The 23,223-nt window shown below is 45.9% G+C and overlaps 1 protein-coding gene across 3 annotated transcripts in view; it reads left to right on the plus strand.

Annotated features, from left to right (window-relative positions):
* Positions 1 to 23,223, plus strand: part of TFRC (transferrin receptor) — an 84,700-nt gene that overhangs the window by 6,429 nt on the left and 55,048 nt on the right. Inside the window, exon 1 of one of the 3 annotated variants that reach the window (XM_040349619.1) lies at positions 18,396 to 18,418. The exons of the other annotated variants lie outside the window; for them this stretch is intronic. The gene's annotated coding sequence lies outside the window, so the exon portion shown is untranslated. Of the gene's footprint in view, positions 1 to 18,395; positions 18,419 to 23,223 lie in introns of those variants that run through there. 3 annotated transcript variants of the gene reach the window in all.

The raw sequence follows: 23,223 nt of genomic DNA on the forward strand, positions 1-23,223 counted from the left end.
AGGTTTAGCACTGGGAAACACCTTTTTGATAGATAAAAAGTGCATTTTATATACAACTATATAGATCAGACAAATGAGGAAAGAGGGACATTGCTCCAATCAGGGACAGTTGGGAGCTATGCACATGCTGCGATAGCTTTCGGCTGTAGCAAAAAATGGTCAAGTGAAGCGGGCAGTATCGCTGCTGACTGCAATACATTCAAGTGATTTACAGCGTAGGGCTGTGGCAATTGCAGGGTAAAACGAGTGCTGAGTAGATTTCCAACAATTACATTTTCTGTCCAGATCCACCAAATTTAATTACAATTTGAAAATAATCAGTTGAGGCTCATGTTTAGGGCTGCAACTAACGATTATTTTAATAATCGATTAGTTGGCCGATTATTGTTTTCGATTAAACAGATAATGGCCTTAAAAAAAAAATTGCATTTTTAAAAAATTTTTGGGCCAATTTGTTGTTGGGCAGATTACAAAACACAAATTGCCACAAAAACACATTACATGCTTTTCTGCAGCTTTTCCATTGAAGTATATTAAACCAAAAAAAACAAAATAGCACCGTTTTGCGTTAAAAAGTCCTTGCCCTTTCCAAATACGCAGCAGCTGAAAAAAAAAATCATAGTAGTGTGTTTCTGCAAAAAGCACCAAAAAACAGAGGTGTGAACCCAGGCCTCAGATGTTTAGTAACATAATGGGGGTTAAAAAAACAAAAATAAGTACAAAAAGAGCAAATAATCGCTACTGTAAGGTGTTTATTTTTTTTACTGTGGGACAGTAAAAGTAATACTTACAGTAGCGATTTGCTTTTTTGTACTATAAGGCTCCATTCACATCTAGGCGGACGAAATCGCGGCGTTTTGTCGCCGCAAATCGCGGTACAAATAGCAGCGTTTTGTACCGATATTTGCGGCGACAAAACGCCGGTATTGTCCGCCTAGATGTGCCCCAGATTAACCCCATCTATGGAGATGCTTCCCATCTCCTAGCCGCACGCCGAAAGACGCCTGAAAAAAAGGTCCGGGACCTTTTTTCAGGCGGCAGGCGTCTGGCGTGGAGATGTGAACCATCTCCATAGAGGGACATGTGTTTCCAGCCCTCTGGCGGCAGCGGCGTAGCGCTACAGGCGTAAAAACGCCTAGATGTGAATGGGGGCTAAAGGGCTAATTTTAGTTTTTTTAACCCCATTATGTTACTGGCCGATTAATCGATTATGAAAATTGTAATCGATTTATTTCATAATCGATTTGTTTCGGCCCTACTCATGTTCACACTGGGCTGCGGGCGTAAAGCCTGAGCTTGCACGATTTCATTCCTGCTGGTAAGTCACGATTTCTGCTGCAATTTCAGAGACATCTGTACAGATTTCTGCACAGATGTCAATGTAAATCACGGACTGAAATTGCAAAAAGTACAGAAACGACTTTTTTGAAATCAGTGCAGTGCTGCAGATTAGGATGGTGCCATTGCCGCAAAATGCTTGCGCTGTGACATGTCAAATCGCACCAGTGTGAAACAGGGCTTAGTTGTGCATCTTTCTGATAATTAGAGTATTATGTTTCTTTGATTCTTTGCATTGTCTGATCAGATTGATGTGTGTATGGCCACAATTACCCCCCCCCCCCCAATGTGGTGATTTGCGAATAACTTACCATAGCTAAAAGGAAAAAAAGGGGGAAGAGACGCACATCTGATTTGTGCTTTTGTAGTAATTACTCTTTATAAGGGAACATTGCGCTAGCAGGTGATTGGTGCTGCTTGATGTCCTTAAGGCTTGCTGTCTGTAGGTCACTGTCAAGGTGTATCGGGTCACCCAGACGAATGGTGTACTACAGGGCTGGGCATGCTGAGCACATGGCAGTTAGTCGGAAGTGCACCAGGAAGTATTTCTTCAGTCAGGTTGGCTAAATCATGTGTGTTGTAATGCATGTTCTACCTATATTGGAGCTATTCTATATGTCTAGAGAGCAGCTGCTCGGAATTAGTGGAAAGGAATGTGTGGTTCTGCTAGACTTTCCAATAAATATAACATCTTTAATCGGCTTAGCGTTTATAGTGGGAGCTTTCAAAGCTATGTACAATGCACTTTCAGCTCCAATGTGACCTTCATGTGATTCCTGGAATTTAGAGCCAAGGATTGGGCTGTCTTGTGTTCTCTGTCCTGAAATCTTTCTAAAGGGGTCTGTTTATAAGGCTGCTTTCACGCTGATCAGTTTTTCTTCCATTTTTGCGTTAAAAAAAGTCAAAGAAAAATGCACGACTATTAAATCCTATGGGAAGGTTCACTACTGCAACTGAGTAGCGTGACACAATGTTCACGCTGATTGCAGCTTTGAAATCATGCTACTTTAGTACGATCAGTGCTATTTCATGTGTAGCTTGTCGACATCTGCAAATCCATGCACAGATGTCTTTGCAAGTTTGTGCATGAAATTGCTAAAATAGTGTATGAGCCTTTTTCAAATCGGTGCAAGTTGGAGTCACACCGATTTGACCGGTTCCATAGGCACAAATATGGTGCGACTTGCCATGCGATTTTTTTAAGCTATCACATTTACATGACAAGTTGCACCGGTGTGAACAGGGGCATGAAAGTAGCTGCAGTCTCTTCACATAAGGCTGCTTTCACACCTGAACGTTTGAATAGCCACAGTTCTTCCTGCGATTTTAAAGCACTCTGCTAAAATGACAAATCGCACAACCCAAATTTCAGATGCTATTTATTTTAATGGCACCTAAAAATGTCTTGTGGTTCTGGCACGATAAATTATGGGAAGCTTAACACCCAAAAGAAGCTTGTGATCCTTTTGTGGATGACAAGCTTGATGCAGTACAGTTTGCCACGATTGCAATTTATCGTGCCAGAAGTGCACTCTGTTTTTAGGTGCCATGAATGGCATCTGAAATCTGCTTTGTGCGGTTTTGTCATTTTAGGAGATCGCCAGGTGTGACTGCAGCATCGGTCATTGGGTTCACGTTTATTCATCTTATAATTCACTGATGCACGAAGTAGCCAAAGAAACTGTGGTTGGTATCTCTAAATCCCTAGCGTCTAGGCCATGGGGAATCTTATTCTGCCAAATATTTATTTTGATTAAAGTGGTTGTAAACCCCATTCATGAAATATGACCTGTGCACATCTATCTGTAGTGTTTACTTGTCTTTCTGGAGATCCCTAAGGCTGGATTCACACCTATGCAGTTTCCGTGCTATTTGCACTACCATCCATTTACCATGGTTGTCTATGGAACACGTTCTGTAGTGCAAATCTGCATGTACAAAAATTCATAGGTGTGAATCCATCCAAGTGCTGTGTCTTTCTGCTGCTCTGTTATCAGCATGATAACTTCTGACAAGCTCTAGACACTAGATAAAAGCAGCTGGAAATTTGTGTCAGGGGAGGAGCTTAGAGACAAGCTGAGAGCTTGTCTATTCAGACTGCAGCTTTGCAAGTTTCCTTCCTCCAATCAGCTCAGCCCATTCACTCCGGGGCGACAGCTGCCTGACAAGTCGTGTCCTGCTCTGTTCAATAGAACCGGTCTAATAGGAGCGACGCAAGTCGCCCCTGACTTGGAAAAAGGTTCTTGTGCGACTTTGGGGTCGACTTGCATTGACTTCTATACGGAAGTCGTTTTCAGGTCGCCTTGCCAAGTCGCGCCCAAAGTTGTGCCGCCCCTGTGTGAATGGTCTCTTACAGTGTATACCGGGTCTATACACTTTGCTGAAAAAGGGAGGAAGATTTGTAACGTGCACTTTTTAATGAATGTAGAAAGATGAAGACAGCAGATATACATGTAGCACCACCCCTGGATGAGCTGCTAGATTGTTTTGGGTGGCATGTTGCCTCTTTTTCCTCGCCGTCTGGGGTATCAGATGAGAGTTGATGAAAAAGTTCAATGTCCACACTTGGACTTCTTTTTCTTTGATTCATTTGCTGAACTTGGTAAAAGAATAAAAATAGTAGTTGAAGAGGTGGAAGGGTAATAGGCCTAGCAGCTGGGATGGCGCACGGAAAATTTTGGTATAGTCTCTGCCACAGACCTTCCCAAAGATGGAGGTATGGTCGGTCCAAAATCCTCTCAACACAGGATTCGGCACCCGGATCTCTCCCGATTAACTTCTTGTGAACTTAAAACTGACAGGCGACCATCATTCAGCCTTTCAGTAATGGTGCGTCCTTCGATGAAGTTCAAGACCTCTCCTGAGATACCAGCCTCGTGCTCGGTGCTCTCTAAGACAGGTTCTTCGAGTGGCTTCCTCCCTCAGGACTGACAGCACAGGACCACTCTGCAAACGTAGCCCCAGTCTGACTACCGGGCCTACTTAGTAGATCACAACCCCCGGACCAACATGGTCCCGGAGCCAGGAACACTTGAACACGCACCCCCGGCCAGGAGGGCCACTCACGGGGGGGGGGGGGGGGGTGGAACGATGGACCAGGATCGACGACCCCGGCCAATGGCATCTGTCCCTTAAGTACTCCCCAGCATGCACAGCGGGACAATCACCCCCCACTGATTGGCTGCTGAAGAGGAACACACAACACCTTAACCCGACTGCTGCCACCCTTGGCCTGGGGTGGTAACAGCACCCCAGACAACAATAGTGGTCTCTCACAGTACAGCCATGGCTGGAACAGAGGCCCAAATTTGGAAAAATCATATGGTCTGAGTAAACTATCTTTCAGACTACCCTTCAAATTTTAAAGTAGCACCGGCTAAAAAGTAGCAGGCCGCTACATACAGTATGTGTAAAACTATGTAGGGTATTTGTTTCATCCCTGTGTGTCCTCTGAGGTTCTTCACTTCACTGGGTATAGGAGAGGGTTTACACCCCTCAAATCTCCTAAACCTTTAGGCGATATCCCCTGTATCAGCCGACGTCATCGGCACATGCGCACTGAAGCAATGGCACGTCCATGCTGTTGCTTCAGCTAGTATGCCGAATTGCACTGCAATGTCCTGTATCACAACATGCTCTGCCAAGGCCCCTTTCACACTGGGGTGTTGGCGGTAAATATTTAGCAGCACTTTATCTTCAATTTCGTGGCACTATTCGGCTGCTAGAGGGGCACTTTTACCCTTTGCTGACGTCCGAGAAAGGGTTAAAACCACTTCAAAACGCCTCTGCCAATTTTCAATAGGCAGGAGCGGTATACACACCGCTCCAAAGATGCGGCTAGCAGGACTTTGTTTACCGTCCTGCTAGCGCGCTGCTCCAGTGTGAAAGCCCTGAGGGCTTTCACACTGGAGAGATGGTAGCGGCTGTTTTGGGTTGCTTTGCAGTTGCTATTTTTAGCATTATAACGCCTGCAAAGCGACCCAGTGTGAAAGGGGTCTAAAAGTACAGTATGTTCTGCCTTTTTCCGTGCACACCACTGCTTTTATGAATGGAATTGTGTAATCAGAGCTCTCTACCACTTGCAGCTTGCTGATCGCTGAGGTGATCAGTAAGATTTAGTCTGTGACACTTGAAGCTGGCAGAATGACAGCTGAAGAAGGAGTTGATACAGCAAGAGGCTAACAGGATGGCAAATCCAGCAATATGAACAGGTGCTGTGAAGGGGAGATCGTAACACTGGAGGGGGCCTACAGAAGTAGCTGCAGTGTGATAAAGCTAGCGATGGGTAGGAGCGCAGAGAGCTATAATACGTGTGGATATGATCACCAAATATACGGATACTTTATTGCAAAGCTATACAGGAGAGCTGCACTGGAACCACACAGCTTGCATGCCGTTTGGATGAGCTGCTTATCACATCTATTCAGTTAAAGATAAGGTGTTGGATACTAAAGTTCAAGTTTGTGGTTGCTGAGACGACCTTGATCTTGCAGGCTTAGAAATGACGTTACCCTTAGGCGCGGTTCACACCTGTGTGGACTGCGTTTGCTCGAGCATAGCAGCCCAATCATTTGAATGGGCTCCCGTGCCTGCATTTACCACAGAAAAAGGTTCATGCAGTTTTTTTTTTTTTTTTTTTTGTCTTTTTTTGTCTTTTTTTTCCAAATGTGTCTTACAAGGAAATCGTATAATCAGTTTGACATGTGATTTCCCTGCGGTACCTGCTGCATTTGTACTTGCTGGGGGTGGCAGCCCTGCACTTTCTCACAGCAGCACATTTTCACTGCGGGTAGATGTGAACCAAGCCTTGGGCACCATTAAAACCTGCGTGAACATGCGCATCTCTTGGGTGCCATTATTTCTTAATGGGACCCCAAACGCAACTGGTGGATGTGCCACACCAATTTAATGCACGTAGGGCAAGCCTATTCAAGTGAATGGACTGCCCTATGCTGTCAAGTGTGACATGCAGGTGTGAATGGCATATGTCCATGGCAGTAAATTAGTTGAATGGTCAGCTGACCCTTATCCCTGTGATCCATCAAGCTTCCAGTGGAGCGCTCTTTCCTTATTCATTCCATGCCACAAGTGTGTACCTGAAAACTAAAATAGGGTTTCTGCAGGGGGTGATTCTCTGGATTGGAGAGACTGGCAAAGTGAACAGTGGGAGAAAGGGTTAACTAGCTTATAAAATTCATTTTCTCCTACGCCTTCCAGGACGGCACACCAGAGAGATAAGGGCTCCTCCCACAGGAAACACAATCAATTGACAAGTTTGTTATAAGTTCCCACCCACCCCCTTGCTCCTCAGTATTTTGATTGTGTTTCTCCCGAACACAGCGGCACGTTTGTTGTTTTATATTACCTGGAGACGGTGAGGTCGAAGGGTACCCCTGTTGAGGCAGGTTCAGGGAGGCCGGGGAGAGCTGAACTAACCTGTTGGCTTCGGTCGCTCACAGGTCGCCACAAAGATATGCATGGGCGCTCTGAGCTGTGGTGAAAAAGCCATCGTCCCTCTGCAAAAAAGCCGCCACGATACTGCTCTCTCCTTCCTGGGGGGGTTGCCACTAAGGAGCATTGCGCTCCAAGCCTCTCTCTGAGAGAAACGGGAACCGCGCCACCGGAGCGTGGGCGTTTCCTTACAGGGCAACCCGGAAGTGACGCTTCGGCGTGGAGAGCAGCGTGGAGCGGTGGGGGTCGGCGGCGGATAAACCCTAACACAGGTACCGGCAAGCCAAGGACCCAGCCAACCTCCTCATGGAACAGGAGGAGAGGAAGGCAAATGTGACTGCAGGCAGATCCAGGTCGGGGTGTGGTGAGTACTAATCCCCCTTGGAAAGGGAGGAGGAAAGGGAGTGAGAGCTCCTGGCTTGCAGGGGTCTGAGATCCCGGAGCCAGCCAGAACAGGCTGGAGTTTACCTCTCAACACCCTTTCCCCTCCCCAGTACAAACCTGCAGTCCTAGGGGAGGACAGAGTAAAGTGTACATCTCTTGTCTTTAATCTCCCCAGCGGAGCCCAGGAGACCCAAATAAACAATCTCCTGCCGCTACAGGGCAAAGCTCCTCTAAAAATAAATGTGTGGGTACTGTAAGGATAAATTCCCACCCAAAGCCCTTTTGCTAAGAATCTTTAAAAAAAAAAAAAAAAAAAACTTTCCGTGTAGCCACCAGGCAGCCAGTAACTTAGGCTGCATTCACATCTAGACGGACGAAATCGCGGCGTTTTGTCGCCGCAAATCGCGGTAAAAATAGCGGCGTTTTGTACCGCGATTTGCGGCGACAAAACGCGGGTATTGTCCGCCTAGATGTGTCCCAAGATGACCCCCTCTATGGAGATGATTGCCATCTCCTAGCCGAACGCTCGAAGACGCCTGAAAAAAAGGTCCGGGACCTTTTTTCACGCCGCAGGCGACAGGCGTCCGGCGTTCGGCGTGGAGATGTGAACCATCTCCATAGAGGGACATGTATTTCCAGCCCTCTGGCGGCAGAGGCGTAGCGCTACAGGCGTAAAAACGCCTAGATGTGAATGGGGTCTTAAGGTCTGACATAGAGGAGCTTATCCCTAGAGAGGACACATCCTCCCAGGAAGGCCTTGTCTGAATGGGATCTAGTGCCCTTCCCCCCACTTTCACAGTCATTCCCTCTAGTCCAGTAAAGGAAACTAAGGAAGACAGGGAGGTTAAGGGGGAGCCGAGCAGAATAGGACGCCCCATTCACCCTAGTGGATCTGGGGGGACTTCTGCAGGGAAAAAATCGGCCTCTGAGGACCTTATAGAAGTCCCTAGAATAATCTCATATAAAGGCCTGAGCAAGGCTCAATCCGGGGTGGTGGTTTTTTATCCACTCCATTAATCCCTAAAGGATTAGAGCCAACTGCCATGAACCTGACAGCTTACAATGGTGCTGTTAGAGGTTTTTAGCCCAGCAAAAACCTAACTCTTAAAGGGGGGTGGACAGGCACTCATAAGGGACATCTTAAATGTATATATATTACCCTTGAGGAGGTTGCTTATTAGTGGCAACATCTTCCCAAGTTCCAACAGGTGTCTGATTGCCTATCATCTCCTCCTTACACTGCTACTATATCTATCAGTGTATAAGAGTTAATCAATAAACCTCTGGTGGCTTAGGCAACAAAACCACCAGGGCTGTATGAGAAGCAGAAAATGTGAGCCTGAAACCCTTAATTAAGAGTTTTTTCTCTGCAAACCTCTGTGTTAAGGCTATGAAAATTAGCCTGTATTTAGTATGAAGCCCTACAGGTGTCTGATTGCCTCCAGCCTAAGATTGTGATCACCTCTGCATTAGAGATCTAATTGATCGCTGGGTCTGTGCTCGTTAAGACCTTAAAGGCCTGGACTCGCTTCCACCTGTGTGTATGGATCAGCTACAACTACTCAGACTTATGCATGGTAAAATAGCAGCTACCACTATTGTGGTATGATCACACACCTCAGACTTCCATTATTGGAACTACCATATTCCTCCACTGAGGGAAGGATTAGTATCTGGAGTTCAGGCTCTGCCTAGGATAGATTGTTGGCCTGACCGCATCAGAAATGCTATCCTATGGCTCACTAGAAATGCATAATGTTGATTATGTAATGGCACACAGTTGCTTACCAAAACGCATAACATTGAAATGTTGGTAACACTTCTATTATATAACCATACACCATTGCTATTCAGAAATGCTCAACATAGTTTACTGATAGTAATATTTTTGTGGGTTATGCGACTTTACAAGGTTGCTAGTCAGAAACGCACAACATTGGAAGTTTATCTTGTGTCTTTTCTGTTATATAAATATCCTATGGTTCATCAGAAATGCATAATATTGACTATGTAATGTTACACTACTGCTTATCAGAAACACATGTCTTTGAGTGACTGATAGCGACATTTCTGCTGGTTATATGACTGTACAATTTTGCTAATCAAGAAAACGCACAATATTGTAGTGGATATTTATGTAGGTTAAGTGACCGTACACGGTGGCTATTCAGATATGCACTGAATTAAGCTTTCAGTTGCTAGTGACATTTCTGTTGATTAGATGACCCTACAAGGTTGCATTAAGTAACACATTAAGTGGTCAGCAACATTCTGTTGGTCATATAACTGTACAAGTTTCTAATCAAAAAAAATGCATAACATTGTATTGCTGGGAATGACACTTCTGTGGGTTCAGTAACTGTATACTGTTGCTATTCAGAAACGCACAGCATTGGGCGTCTGGCTAGTGACTTTTCTGTTGAGTGGCCGACAACATTCTGTGGTATAGCTGTGCAGGTTCTCTAATCAAAAAATACACAGCATTACTGGCAGAAACGCACAGCATTGAGTTTTTACTAAGTGACATTTCTGCCGGGTATATGACGGGGTTGTCTTGTTAAACAGAAATGCACAATGTTATTGTTGGTAACGTTTCTGTCTTAGGTCCCATACCCTGTTAATGATTTGAAGTGTGTTGGTGCCACTCTCTGGTCATGACTGCAGGTGGTCTAGCACCAGCAATACACAGTTGGGGGGCACATATGTCTTTTTGTGTGGTCATACTGGCTATGCGACTGCTTTTTCGTGACCATCGAAAATACGCAAGAGGTGTTAGTAATTTTTCTGTTGGTTATAGGACCGTACTGCGGTCGGTATCAGGAATACACAACACTGAAGCTGTCCTTGTCTTCCTGTTTTTGAACTTATTACCTTAGTTTGCTGTACATCAGAAAAACACAGCATTGGAAGGTGCCCGTGTCTTCTGTGTTTAATCAGAAAAACACCATAATTGCTATTGTCCTTTCAGTTGGATGAAGGACCCTAACCTATTAAGCATCAGAAGCTCACATTGGAGCCTCTGTCCCTTCCCTTTGCTTAGGTGACATGGTATCTTATTACATATTAGAAATACACAACATTCTAAGCTTGATTTGTGTCTTCTTTGTCCTACAGGTGACTGTATATCAGAAAATATAACAGTGAAAGCTGGGTGTGTCTTCCTGTTTTAATGTTCCATATTAAACCTAAGCTGGCTACCCTTCAGAAATTTAAGATTTATGACCTGTATATCTGTGATATTAATTATATATCTGTCACTTTATTTCAGACCTTATTTTCTATACACATGGAAGGAACAGGATTTCTGATGGCAAAAGATTCAGTCCTTTACATCTAGGCATGCCAGAGACATGCCCTAGACCGGAACCCAGTAGGGTTATAGGACACTAGAAGAAGGTCATAAAAATCACCTATCATGGTTATAAAAAAGAGGGGTTAGAAATTGGTTGCTTGAGGATACAACATCAGAGCTTATCTGACTAGTTCACCCAATCCGATAAATTTACAGCTCGGTATGTATCCTTCAGGTCACCCCATTGGACGAACTGGATGTGACTAACCAATATTCGTTTCTTACTCCTACTATAGAACTAACCCTATGGTAGGGATCTGCTTAACTTGGCACTTTCTGGTGCCTGGAGTAGATTATGCACTCAGACGCCGTGTATTTACAAAATACTGTATTTTGTTGGCGTGCGGCACTCACGTAATTTGCCCTGAGAGTGTAGGGCGAATTGTGCCTGCGGGTTGTGCACAGGGGTGCTGTGGAGAGTTGCTTCGCCTGATACCTTTTGTTTTATATGCCAAAAAATGCAGTGGTTACTCGCAGTTCTTACCAGGCTCCTTCATGCATAGTTTAACGCATCTGCCAGCAGGACTATAAGGAGCTGGGGGATATAGAACAGATTCACATCTGACATGTCAGCATTCAGATGGGAAGAGTACCAGAAGTTGGAAATGACCAGGGGGTGATTGGACTTACTTGCCAACAGGCTTGCATAGCAGCCGTTTTTGACCTGTCTAGCAGTGTGCGTTGGAGACAGGGGGTTGGTCGGCACAAGTGGGGCGGGCGCAGGAGTGAGCCACGCCAAGACATCCTGTGGACCTGACACTGACCAGTAGGTGTCCTCTCTATAGAGGCACATGCATTCTGATGAATGGAGGGGGGCAGGTGAACTGAAGGGGAACCACCCCTCCTTGAAGGTGCAGGAACACACCAAATGTCCTACTTGGGTACATACCTGCCCAGTCATTTGAGTCCAGGAAATAAGCTTTCCATAATCTAGTATCCTTGAGTGGGTTGATTTCCTTGTTTCACCATGACTATGGCGGACAAGAAAGGGGACCCACAAGGATTGTCCGTCAGGAGACCCTTTTTTTCTAAACCATTCTCCTGAACAGACCACTGGCTTGTAACCAGATGTTTTTTCTTGGTCGATCAGAGTAGTTCCTTGTGCCACAGAACAAATCTCTGATTAAACTTTTTGATGATCCTATGCAGCAATTGCAGACATTATTGACCACGATGGCTAGAATATTGGCACAGCCAATCCTTCTATCTTAAATAAATTCACAGGCTCTCAGATTTTTCTTTGAGAGCACATGCCACCTAGGTCCTGCATCCGAAATGGAGGCAGGGACATAGGTGGAGCGGACCTGCAGGTCAATTACATGATCCAGCTAGGATACCTTCATCACACACTAGGTAGTGTAGGTGGTGAAACAAAGTCAGACTCTGACATTTAGCAGAAAGACCTTGCAGGCAAGGGTCCCACCCTAAAGTAGGCCTGAGTTCTTTTATATCCTCTCTGGTGTGCCGTCCTGGAAGGCGTAGGAGAAAACCTACGTTAGATCTACCGGTAACGGTATTTCTACGAGCCTTCCAGGACGGCAGGCCTACTACCCACCCTATGTAAAGAAAGGTAAGCTATATGCTAAATGGTAAGTACCGATGGGGTGCCCCTTGTGAACCAGTTCAAGATTACTTTATTAAATACTGAGGAGCAAGGGGGTGGGTGGGAACTTATAACAAACTTGTCAATTGATTGTGTTTCCTGTGGGAGGAGCCCTTATCTCTCTGGTGTGCCGTCCTGGAAGGCTCGTAGAAATACCGTTACCGGTAGATCTAACGTAGGTTTTTTTTCTATTGTTTTGCTCTACTTCACTGCTGGGGATTTACTTTATCGATCTACGTGACCATTATTACTAGGACGGACTGTGCTATAAACGTTCTGTTATAATTCTCTAAGATTTCTTACTTCGATTGCCTACAAGAGCTAAGGGAAATTTGCCCGCACAAATGTCATTTAAAACCAGATGCAACTCCTAACCGGTTTAAAAAAAAGGAAGTAACATTTTGGTTTTGGGCCCCTTTCACACTACTGCGATTTCAGGGAATGCCTGTGTAAACTTGAGGTCTATGGACCTTAACTCGTATCAAATTCAGACCTAAGTAGTACAAGGTCTAATTTGAAGTCACTGCAACCTTAAGTTGCACAGATGACTGCTACTCATTGGAAATCATGGGGTATGACTTGCCATGCGACTTTGCTGTCTCAAGTAGCACAAGTGTGAAAGGGGCTTTAGATGGACTTGCTAACAGTTTGAGGAAGGAGAATGGGACGATTACATGCCCTTGGAACCTCCTCCTGTACTATAGAGGACAGGCTTTGATTTAGACACAGAGGGCATGTGGCTATAGGTGGCAGATGCAGAGATGGCTTTCCCTGGATAGTTATCATGCCATTATTTTTTTCCATCGGTAGAAATTGTCTCGTGAGCTTGTTTACAGTCAAGATATTCTAAGCCTGGTTATGACCTGTAAAGGGAGGAAATGGTACCATGTAAAAGCATACTATTGCTAAGGTCACCAACGCTTGTGTGCCTCCAATGAGAAGTTGGCTCTCTTTCAGTGGAAATGATAAGTGTGTGTGAGAGACCAGTGCAGGAAATATATCCAAGCTTTGTTCAGGTAACTAGGAGGTGTAGCATGATATATTTATATTTTCACCTAGAATATATAAAGTGGAAACCTGTTCTACTATTTTTATCAACTGCCATGAGAAAAAGAATTAGACAGGCTTGGTAAATGATACCAGGACTTTTCTTTTGCTTCAGTGCTGCATTTAATCTCTTTAAACCTAGTATATCCCATTGTTGTCAAGCACTTTGCCACACCTAGTCATATATAAATGGAATTACTTTGCCTCTAATTCGATATAATGAAATATTCATGTACCGCTTCTGTAACCGTAACCCTTAGAGCAGGTTCACACTGGGGCAACTCGTCGGGCAGCTCAGCGTCCCATTCAATGCAATGGAACAGTTCTAATAGGAGCGACGCAAGTCGCTCCGACTTAGAAAAAGGTTCCTGCACGACTTCGTGGGCGGCTCGGGGCGACCTGCATTGACTTGTATACAGAAGTCGTTTTGCTGGTCGCCTCTGAAGTCGTCCTCAGGATGACTTGCAGAGTCGCCCCCGAAGTCGTGCCGCGGGAGTGTGAACCGGCTCTTAGGTCAGTCACGCAGGGTCCTAGACTTCAAAGCTGGGTGTTTGTAAAAACAAAAAATATGTTATACGTAACTGTTCTGGGCAATAGTATTGCACAGTGGCCCCTTGACTCTTTTGGAGACCTCTGCTGGCACTGACTGCTGCTTCTTTCCTGTAAGTGCCCCATCAGCAAGCTGAGTGCAGAAGTGGCACCCTTGTGGGTGCTATTCCAGTGTTTGTGTGTCCATAGACACACGCTGCATCTCAGCTTGGGACTTGGGTAAGTGTTGGGAGTGGGGTGGTGTACCCTAATGCAGGAAATGCAAAGGTAAAAAGAGTTTAGAACCATGTTAAAGCAGAGGTTCGTTTTTTTTTTTTTTTTTTTTTTTTTTTTTTTTTTTTGCAGCTGCTGACTTTTAAAAAAAATAGACACTTGCCTGTCCAGGGCGCCCGCGATGTCAACAGCCGAGGCTGCTTCTGCCACTATCCTCGATGAGGGAATCGGGAAGTGAAGCATTGTGGCTTTGCTGCCTGATTCCCTACTGCGTATGCGCGAGGATCGTGACGTGCCATCGCTGGTCCCCGCTCTCTCTTGGGAACAGTGTTTCCCAGAAGACAGCAGGGGGTGACGTGACAAGGCTGCATTCCCCGTGGAAGCCGAAACCTGGAAGTGGTGCAAATACATGTCTCAGACGGGTATCTGCACCCCCCTGAAAAGTGACAAATGTGACACCAGAGGAAGGGAGGGAACCAAAAATGGCAAGAGTATTGCTGATTTAGAAGCATCAGCACTGTTTTTACATCCTTGTATTGCAGGAGTGGCCCGCGACCTCCTGCTCTGGAATGGCGGGTTGGCAAGCCCAGATCGCAGGTTGCCGACCCGCCATACCACAGCATCAGTGTTAATGAAGCTGGTGGTAGAGGAAGAAAGCGGCTGCAGAGCCCCATAAGCCGATGCTTCCTCTACAGCGCTGGCGGCTTTTGGAGTATATGGCAAAGTTCAGCTAACCCACAGGATAGACGCAGTTGCACTACGCCGCACCCTTGGTGTGGGTAAACCGCATCACATCAGTGTGAAAGCAGTCTTGGGCCCCTTTCACACTATCAGCCCGACCAAATGGGACCCTCAATTCACCTCCTATAGAGCAACAGATGTCTGTTTACGCTCGACCTTCCTCCAATCCGAAAAACGAAAGGGAATTTATCCCCTTCCATCTGAGCACATCTGAGGGCCTATAGAGTAGCCGTGACCTGTCCATTCTGCTCATTGTGGCCCACGACTAGTTACCGAGTTGCTTAAATGGCCCTTGCTCTTAGAAAGGTTGGACACCCCTGTTGTATTGGGTCCATGACTCTCTACACTTTAGGAAGTGGGTAATATATTATTATTAGACACAATTTATATAGCGCCAACCGTTTACACCATGCCTGGGGGGGGGGGGGGAGTCCCGCGATCGGTCCCCGGAGCTGAAGAACGGGGAGAGCTGTGTGCAAACACGGCTTCCCCGTTCTTGAATGTGGCGGAGTCATCGATTGTGTGATCCCTTTTATAGGGATACACAATCGATGACATCACACCTACAGCCACACCCCCCTACAGTTACACATAACCCCATCAGCGCCCCCTTGTGGTTAACTCCCAAACTGCAACTGTCATTTTCACAATAAACCATGCATTTTAAATGCATTTTTTTGCTGTGAAAATGACAATGGTCCCAAAAATGTCAGAAGTGTCCACCATAATGTCGCAGTCACGAAAAAATCGATGATCGCCGCCATTAGTAGAAAAAAAAATGATAAAAATGCAATAAAACTATGCCCTAACGCTATAAATTTTGCGCAAACCAACCGATAAACGCTTATTGCGATATTTTTGTTTATAGCGCAAAAAACAAAAACCGCAGAGGTGATTAAATACCATCAAAAGGAAGCTTTATTTGTGGGGGAAAAAAGGACGCCAATTTTGTTTGGGAGCCACGTCGCACGACCGCGCAATTGTCTGTTAAAGCGACGCAGTGCCGAATCGCAAAACCTGGCCGGGTCCTTTAGCTACCTAAAGTTCCGGGTCTTAAGTGGTTAAATCTTGTTTATACTTGCCTGTGGTCTCCCTCGGTGATCTTTGTTCCTGCCTTGGATCATGCCTGCACCCTATAGTAAACAGTTGTGAGCTCACTCCCAAGCCAGGCTGTGGGTGCCCATAGACACACAGGGCAGCTTTGCCCCACCCCAATATCTGCTAGCTGGATGTGATTGACAGCAATAGGAGCCAATGGCTTCTTCTGCCATTAGCAAAGCCTGTGAGACCAGGAAGAGAAGTGGTTCTAAAGGCTGAAGGTTTTTTGAGGGCAAATAAGACATAGTGCTGCCTGTGTCTGACTACATTTGTTTTAATTCCTTTTACTGGCCTTTGAGCTAGTTAGCAGCTGTAGCCTTAATTGGCCGTCTTTGTCTTGATTTCACTACTCCGAGAGCGATTGTTAAAACGAGCCATTTTTCTTTCTGTTTTAATTGAGTAAAACTGCTTTTTCCCATCACCTAGATGGAAATAAGCATTTAACACTTGCAGTGCAGGCACCCAACCCCCCCCCCCCCCCCACACACACACACTGCAAGAGTGAATTATTTTTAATCTTCTTGAAGTTGAGTTAAAAGCAGTCGTAAAGGAAAACATTTTTTCACCTTAATGCAATCTATGCATTGAAGTGAAAACATCTGATGTTGCCGGCCCCCCCCAAATCCCCGTTTTTACTTACCTGACCCCTCGAAAGTCCTGCGCTCGGTCCCGAGATCCTCTTCGCCGCTCAGCCTGGCCACTGATTGGCTAGAGCGGATAGATTGAGAGCAGCGCAGACATTTGGTTGGCGCTGCTGTCAATCACATCCAGTGGCGCGGCAGAGTGATACAGTGAGCTGCTATGGCCACTCGCTGTATCACTGGAGCGCGCCCGCAAATTCTCACCACCATGCGAGCGCTCTCGCATGACTGTGGTGAGTTCTTGTGGGGAGGACCAGAGACAGCCGTCAAGGGACCCCAGAAGACGTGGATCGGGGCCACTCTGTGCAAAACGAACTGCACAGTGGAGGTAAGTATAACATGTTTGTTATTTTAAAGGAAAATTTTTTTTCCTTTACTAACCCTTTAATACTTGCCTCTCATGCTCCCAGTTCCCGTTGTAGTGAGGAGAAAAGAGCAGCTAAAAAATCTGACAGTTCTGAGGCTGTTTGATTCCTGGTCCCCTGCTGTACAGGTAAGAAAGCTCCATGGTTACAGCCGACGCATGTCATTTATGGGCAGCTGTGTGATTTCTGGTTTCTTCAGAGTGGTGGTCGGCTGCAGGAGTCGTAGCGGTTCTTCTCCCAGTACTCATGCCAGGCTTCACTTTGGGGGGCACTTCATTGGATCTTGGGTACCTGCAGATGGGGGTCAGGGGACAATCCATTTTATTTGATTTCCTGTTGTGTGCAGACCATGGTTACTGACCAGGGAACTGCATATTCTCTCGGGGTGGGTGCTGAGCAAACGTCCCCTTGATGGCCCATAAAGTGGTAGGTCTGGGCCAAACTTTATTTATACTGGGATCTCTCTCGGCTGTAAGCTCTTGATTGTGAGGTTGCCTGGAGTACTAGTCAGAGCATATATCTTTTTGTCCAATTCCCAGCCTGTTCCAAAATGGGGGCTCAGTCACTTTGGGTAGGTTAAATCATGTCATGGGAATTATTCTTCAGTATGGAGTCTGACCCTTATCCAGGACTCTGACTCGGTTATCAGGTTACAAGCCGAGGCACAACCCAACTTAAATCATGTGGGACCAGTTTTCGATGTCTGTTATGGTTCTCCATGTTTGTTCCACAACGATGAGCAGGGAGGGCTCTTGAAGGATTTCAATCGCCACAGACTTTGTTGGTTTTGGCCAGCCTGGAACATGAGTGTCTGGGCCCTGAAGTTTTGTCTAGTTGGCGCATACTTCAGTATTTTTTTTTTTTTTTCGTTATTTGCCCTATATCTGGCAGTTGCTGTCATTTGAGGACCGATTGGTCAGGGAGCTCAGTGTTTACAGATGGTTGGTGGATCAGGAGGTTGGAAGCTTTCTCAGGTTACTGACTCTGGCTGTCCATGCATTGCCATAGCGTATTGGCCTTATCCGCCAACACTATTGATCATATCTATCTGGTATCCAGGACTTCAGACCCCTGCAAACTCCTGATGTTTGTCCTTTTTGTGGCTCACCCTCTCAAACTTCCCTTACCAAGAATAGACACAGGCCAGAGGTTTGTGGGAATTTTGCACTACTAAACTGGTGTCTATTTAGAAATGCTTGTTCTCTGCAAATTATTTTGCAGGGGCTCCTCAGGTCAGCCTTTTTGCTCCCTTTCCCCCCATGTATCCTCTACAAGCAGTTCGTTCTCTTGACTGTTTACTTGGAAATTGGGGCTCAGTCATATATATAATTTTTTTTTTTTTTTTTTTTTTCTTGTGCATACCGGATCTGTATACTGAAGCCTATATATCATTTCTAATGGATTACTCAAGTTCTTTTGGAGATTTGGCAAACCCCTTAGAAACTGGGTAAGAAACACACATGCAGTCCAAATAAAAAAATATAATAAAACATTTGGATATTTATTATAGCAAAAAGTAATAAATATTGTGTTTTTTCAAAATAGGTTTTTTTTTTTTTTGTTCTAGATCGCAAAAAAATAAAAACTGCAGCGGTGATCAGATACCACCAAAAAGCTCTATTTGTGGGGGGAGAAGGTGATCAAAATCAATTTTGGGTACAACATCGCATGACCGCACAATTCTCATTCAAAGTGACAGCGCCAAAAGCTGAAAATTGGCCTGGGCAGGAAGGGGGTAAAAATTCCTGGTATGGAAGTGGTTAAGCTGTGCACGGTGTAACTTCAGCTCTCTGCCCCTTTATTTTTTACACGTTCGGGGAGCTTTATAAATTCTGGACTTTGAATTAATGTAGAGAAGACTTCAGATAAACTGGTACAACTTAAGTATTTGTTTACTGTGTATCATCTGGTACCAGTCAATTTACTGGGTATAAATAAACCCTGATTTGGGGGCAGTCTGGGCCTCCTAAATTGCTACTAAGCCAATTTTATTAAAAAGTTCGGACTCTAATATTTGGTGCTCTTGGTGAACAATAAAGTGGGATTCTAGCCCTCTGCTGCTCCAGAAGGAATTCCTTCCTCCTCTGGTAAAATGATTGTCCTAGGACATGTTGTCTCAAACAGACCCCCGAAGAGCAGTAAAACTTGACAGAGGTTCTAACTCTTCCCCACTCTATCCAGAACTACAAAACAAGATTTGTGCTTGTGTATTATATATTGTTTTTCTATGTCTTAGAGGAAGTAAAACCCATCAGTTTACTCTTTTTTTGTTCCCTGCAAAGTAAAAGCATAATGGGTTAGTATGCATCGCATAATTTTATGGTGCTATTTAAGTACCTGTACTAAAAAAAAATGGCATGTAGTTGAATGAATTGTTGATCTTGCTTGGATTCATAACTTGTGGAGTTACGAACAATAGGTGTTTGTTGCATGCAAACAGTTAGTAGTTATTTGGTCTTGCTGTACCTGGGAGTCTTTGCCAACTTCCTCTTGGAAGAATCTTGGTAATCATGGTAGTTAAAGTGTTAACCCCCCAAAAAAAACTGCTGCTGTTCCCTTAAAGCATGTTATACAGCATTGTGCTGTGAAATGTGGCCCCCTGTAATGCCTAAACCTGGCTGATCCTGACAGTTTCTACTCTCCCCTTTTTATAAACTGACATGGTTAATCATGGCAGCTGAGCCCTGACACTGGTCAGTTTATGTGCCTCTATCATCTGTTCGCTCCTGTTGCCTGCCCTCGCCCTTCCTGCAGCTCTCATAACAGTAAAAAGCTTCTACAATGCTCTTTGATTGTTAAAGTGGTTGTAAACCCACTCTGACATGTTTTACCTACAGGTAAGCCTAGATTAAGGCTTACCTGTAGGTGTTTGCAATATCTCCTAAACCTACACGGTTTAGGAGATATTTCCCACAAAGAATGCTCTGTTTACGGCGCATTCGCACTGAGAATGACTGACTGTTTTTATCAATGGATTTTGACTGCTCCCGCTTGGAGTAACGTCATTGCCAATCAGAGCGGCGATACCTGGAAGTAACCTTCCGGAGGGGGAGACGAGGACCAATTTGGAGGCTTTGATCTAAGGTAAGTAATGCATAATGAGCTAGCATGCTAGTCATACTAGCTCATTATGGCTTTGTCTATTTCTTTATCGTTGCATCACGGGACACAGAGCGGCATTCATTACTATATGGGTTATATGGAGTACCTTCAGGTGATAGACACTGGCAATCTCAAACAGGAAATGCCCCTCCCTATATAACCCCCTCCCATAGGAGGAGTACCTCAGTTTTTACGCCAGTGTCTTAGGTGTTAGTCATGGTTTAGCTTGCCTCCGCATCCTTGGGATTAGGTGAGCTAACCGGTTCTGTCCAAAGGCCTCAGCGCTAAAGTGGTCAGTAACCGGACCCCAAACCCTTGGGGTATAGCCCATAATGCTTTTCTTTTTAGAGAGCTGGACCCTGGGCCCAGAACTTAGAAACCTTTGGGTGCCTAATGTTTTCTGTTGCCAGAGTGCTATATGGGCCCAGGACAGTGGATCCTTCATAGGAACCCAGGGCCTGAAGGTCTAGACATCCCCACCGAGATGGGGGAAGATTGGGCCTCTTGCTTGGCAAAGTCCTGCGGCATGGAGCAGGTAAGTGAGGGGAAAACTTGCGGAACTTGGTTCTTAGCAGGTTTTTTCTGGGGGGTCACAGGGGACATGCCTAAAGTTATGCGCTGCATCTGGCAAACTAGTCACATATCATAAAGATAGGATGGCTCTATGTGTATTATTCCCCATAAAATGTGACCTCCCTTGTAGTGTTGGAAAAGCATTGAGTGGGGCCTGTGTGATATAAAACTATGTGTGTGTGTCAGAGAGCTGTGCTTACCTGCAAGCCTCCAGGCGATGCTCCATTCAGTCTTCCTCCTCAGAGCCTGCAAGGCAGGCAAAACGCTGACCTCCTCGTGGTTCCAGGCTGCAGGCTGCGGTTTGCTGGAGCTGAGAGGTCCCTTCCCCCCAACCCCCCCCCCCCCTGTCGGCGGGCGCGCGCGCGGCGCGCGTTCACGTATTATAGGCGCAATTGGCGCCGTTTAGCTGGGGGGGAAGGGCGGGTCAGTAGCTTAAGGAAGGGGCGGCCCTTCCTTGTTTGTTCCATACAGCTCATTCAATACTTTGGAACTGGGGAGGAAAGACCAGAGCGGCAGCACGGGGCGCCGAGGACACACAGTGGCCAGAAAGAATATTGCAGTCTTCAGAAGACTGTTTTCAAGCCTAGGAATAGGCTGTTTCTTTTCCATCTCATAGTTTTTCTTGCAATACTACTCAGGGGGACAGAATGTTTTTTCTTTCCTGGATTTGAAGCAAAAAAAAAAAAAAAAAGGTCATCTAGGGGAGAGGAAGCATTTTTTTATCCCCCAAACAGGTGTTTGGGCAATTAACTATTTATAGTCCCAAGTACCAATAAGCTAGCAGGTGTACCTCGGTATTGTACCATGGCATCCGGGTCAGAGGGTACAAGAGGTGGGGATTCCCCCAGAGAGTCTGAGGTCTCGGACAAAGCTATGCCGCTGCTTTCCCCACAGGGAGCCTTGGGGCCATCGGGATCTGGGGCTGGAGCTGACGCGGGTCAGTCCAACCCTAAGACGGTCACTGACGAGGTATTACTCGCCTCTTTAAAAGAGATGGAGAAAAGAATGGGAAAAATAATAGCCGCAGCTATGCGGGGCAGTAAACGGAGTAGATCTCCGTCGCCCGAGCGCGGACCCTCAGAAGAGGAGGTCATTTCCTCAGGGGAATTGGACGACCTCTTGGACAAGGACCAAGTAGGTTCAGGGATCGAAGATCCGGATACAGAGGAGTCTGGGGCAGTCTCCCTGAGGGAGAGCTGGTGGATTCAAGGATTAACGGACTTGGTCCATAAGGCATTCAACTTGCCAGTACCAGATCTCCAGGTATCGACGGTTTCAGCTTTGGGCTCACTGAGGGCGCCTCAAAGCAAGGCTGTGTTTCCGATCCATCCTCTATTAGAGGGAGTTTTGTTCCAAGATTGGAACAAGCCAGATAAAATCTTCTTACCACCTAAAAGATTTTCTGTCCTATATCCTATGGAAGATAAATTTTCCAAAAGATGGGCTACCCCTGCAGTGGACGCAGCCATCTCATGTGTTAACAAATCGTTAACATGCCCTGTAGAAAACATACAGGTGTTCAAGGATCCAGTTGATAAACGCTTGGAAGCACTACTTAAGAACTCCTTCACTACTGCAGGGGCAGTAGTACAGCCAGCTGTGGCTGCGATTGGGGTCGCTCAAGCATTATCGGATCAATTTAAGCAGATGCTTAAACTTATTCCTGCCCAGCAGGCAGAAGAATTTTCGGACGTCCCTAAGGCCATATGTTTTACGGTAGACGCAATTAAGGATTCTATCCAGCAAGCGTCACGTTTATCGTTATTCCTTGTCCATATGAGAAGACTCTTATGGTTAAAGAGCTGGGAGGCTGAGCCCCCATGCAAGAAGCTCCTGGTAGGGTTCCCCTTCCATGGAGGACGACTCTTCGGAGAAGACCTAGATAAATACATTCAGACCATTTCAAACGGCAAGAGTACTCTCTTGCCAACTAAGAAGAAGTTGCAGGGGCCTGCGTTTAAACGACAGTATTCCCCTGGGCAGGGGCCCTCTAATGCCAAGCAGTATCGACGGCCTCCTGCGAAAGCAAACTTCGGCTTCAACAGCAAGTCACAAGGACAGGCTGCTAGAGGCAGAAAGCAGTGGTTTCGCAAACCAGCAAAACCAGCCCCCAAGTCGACCTTATGAAGGGGCGCCCCCACCCACGAAGGTGGGGGGAAGGCTGCGACTCTTTTCAGAGATTTGGGAAGCCAGCATTCCTGACGAGTGGGTACGGTCTTCCGTGGCCACAGGCTACAAATTAGATTTCCTAAAGTTTCCTCCTCCTCATTTCCAGGAGTCGAGGATTCCAAACGATCCGGAGAAGGGAGCCGCATTAAGATCGGCATTAGATCATCTACTTTCCCAGGAAGTAATAGTAGAGGTACCAGTCCTGGAACAGGGGCTGGGTTTCTACTCCAACCTATTCATCATCCAAAGTCCAAGGGAGATGTCAGGCCAATTTTGGACCTAAAGATGGTAAATGCATACTTAAAAGTCCGCTCATTTCGGATGGAATCCGTGCGGTCAGCAGCTGCCACACTCCAAAAGGACGACTTCATGGCGTCCATAGACATAAAGGATGCCTACCTTCATGTTTCAATTTATCAGCCACATCAAAGATATCTACGCTTCATGGTGGCTTCGCGTCATTTCCAATTCGTGGCGCTTCCCTTCGGGTTGGCTACGGCCCCCCGGGTGTTCACGAAGGTCCTAGCTCCAATCCTAGCCAAGCTAAGGATCCAAGGGGTCACGATCCTAGCATACCTGGACGACCTCCTAGTCATA

This window comes from Rana temporaria, chromosome 4, assembly GCF_905171775.1.
Source record: "Rana temporaria chromosome 4, aRanTem1.1, whole genome shotgun sequence".
Taxonomy (NCBI): Eukaryota; Metazoa; Chordata; class Amphibia; order Anura; family Ranidae; genus Rana; species Rana temporaria.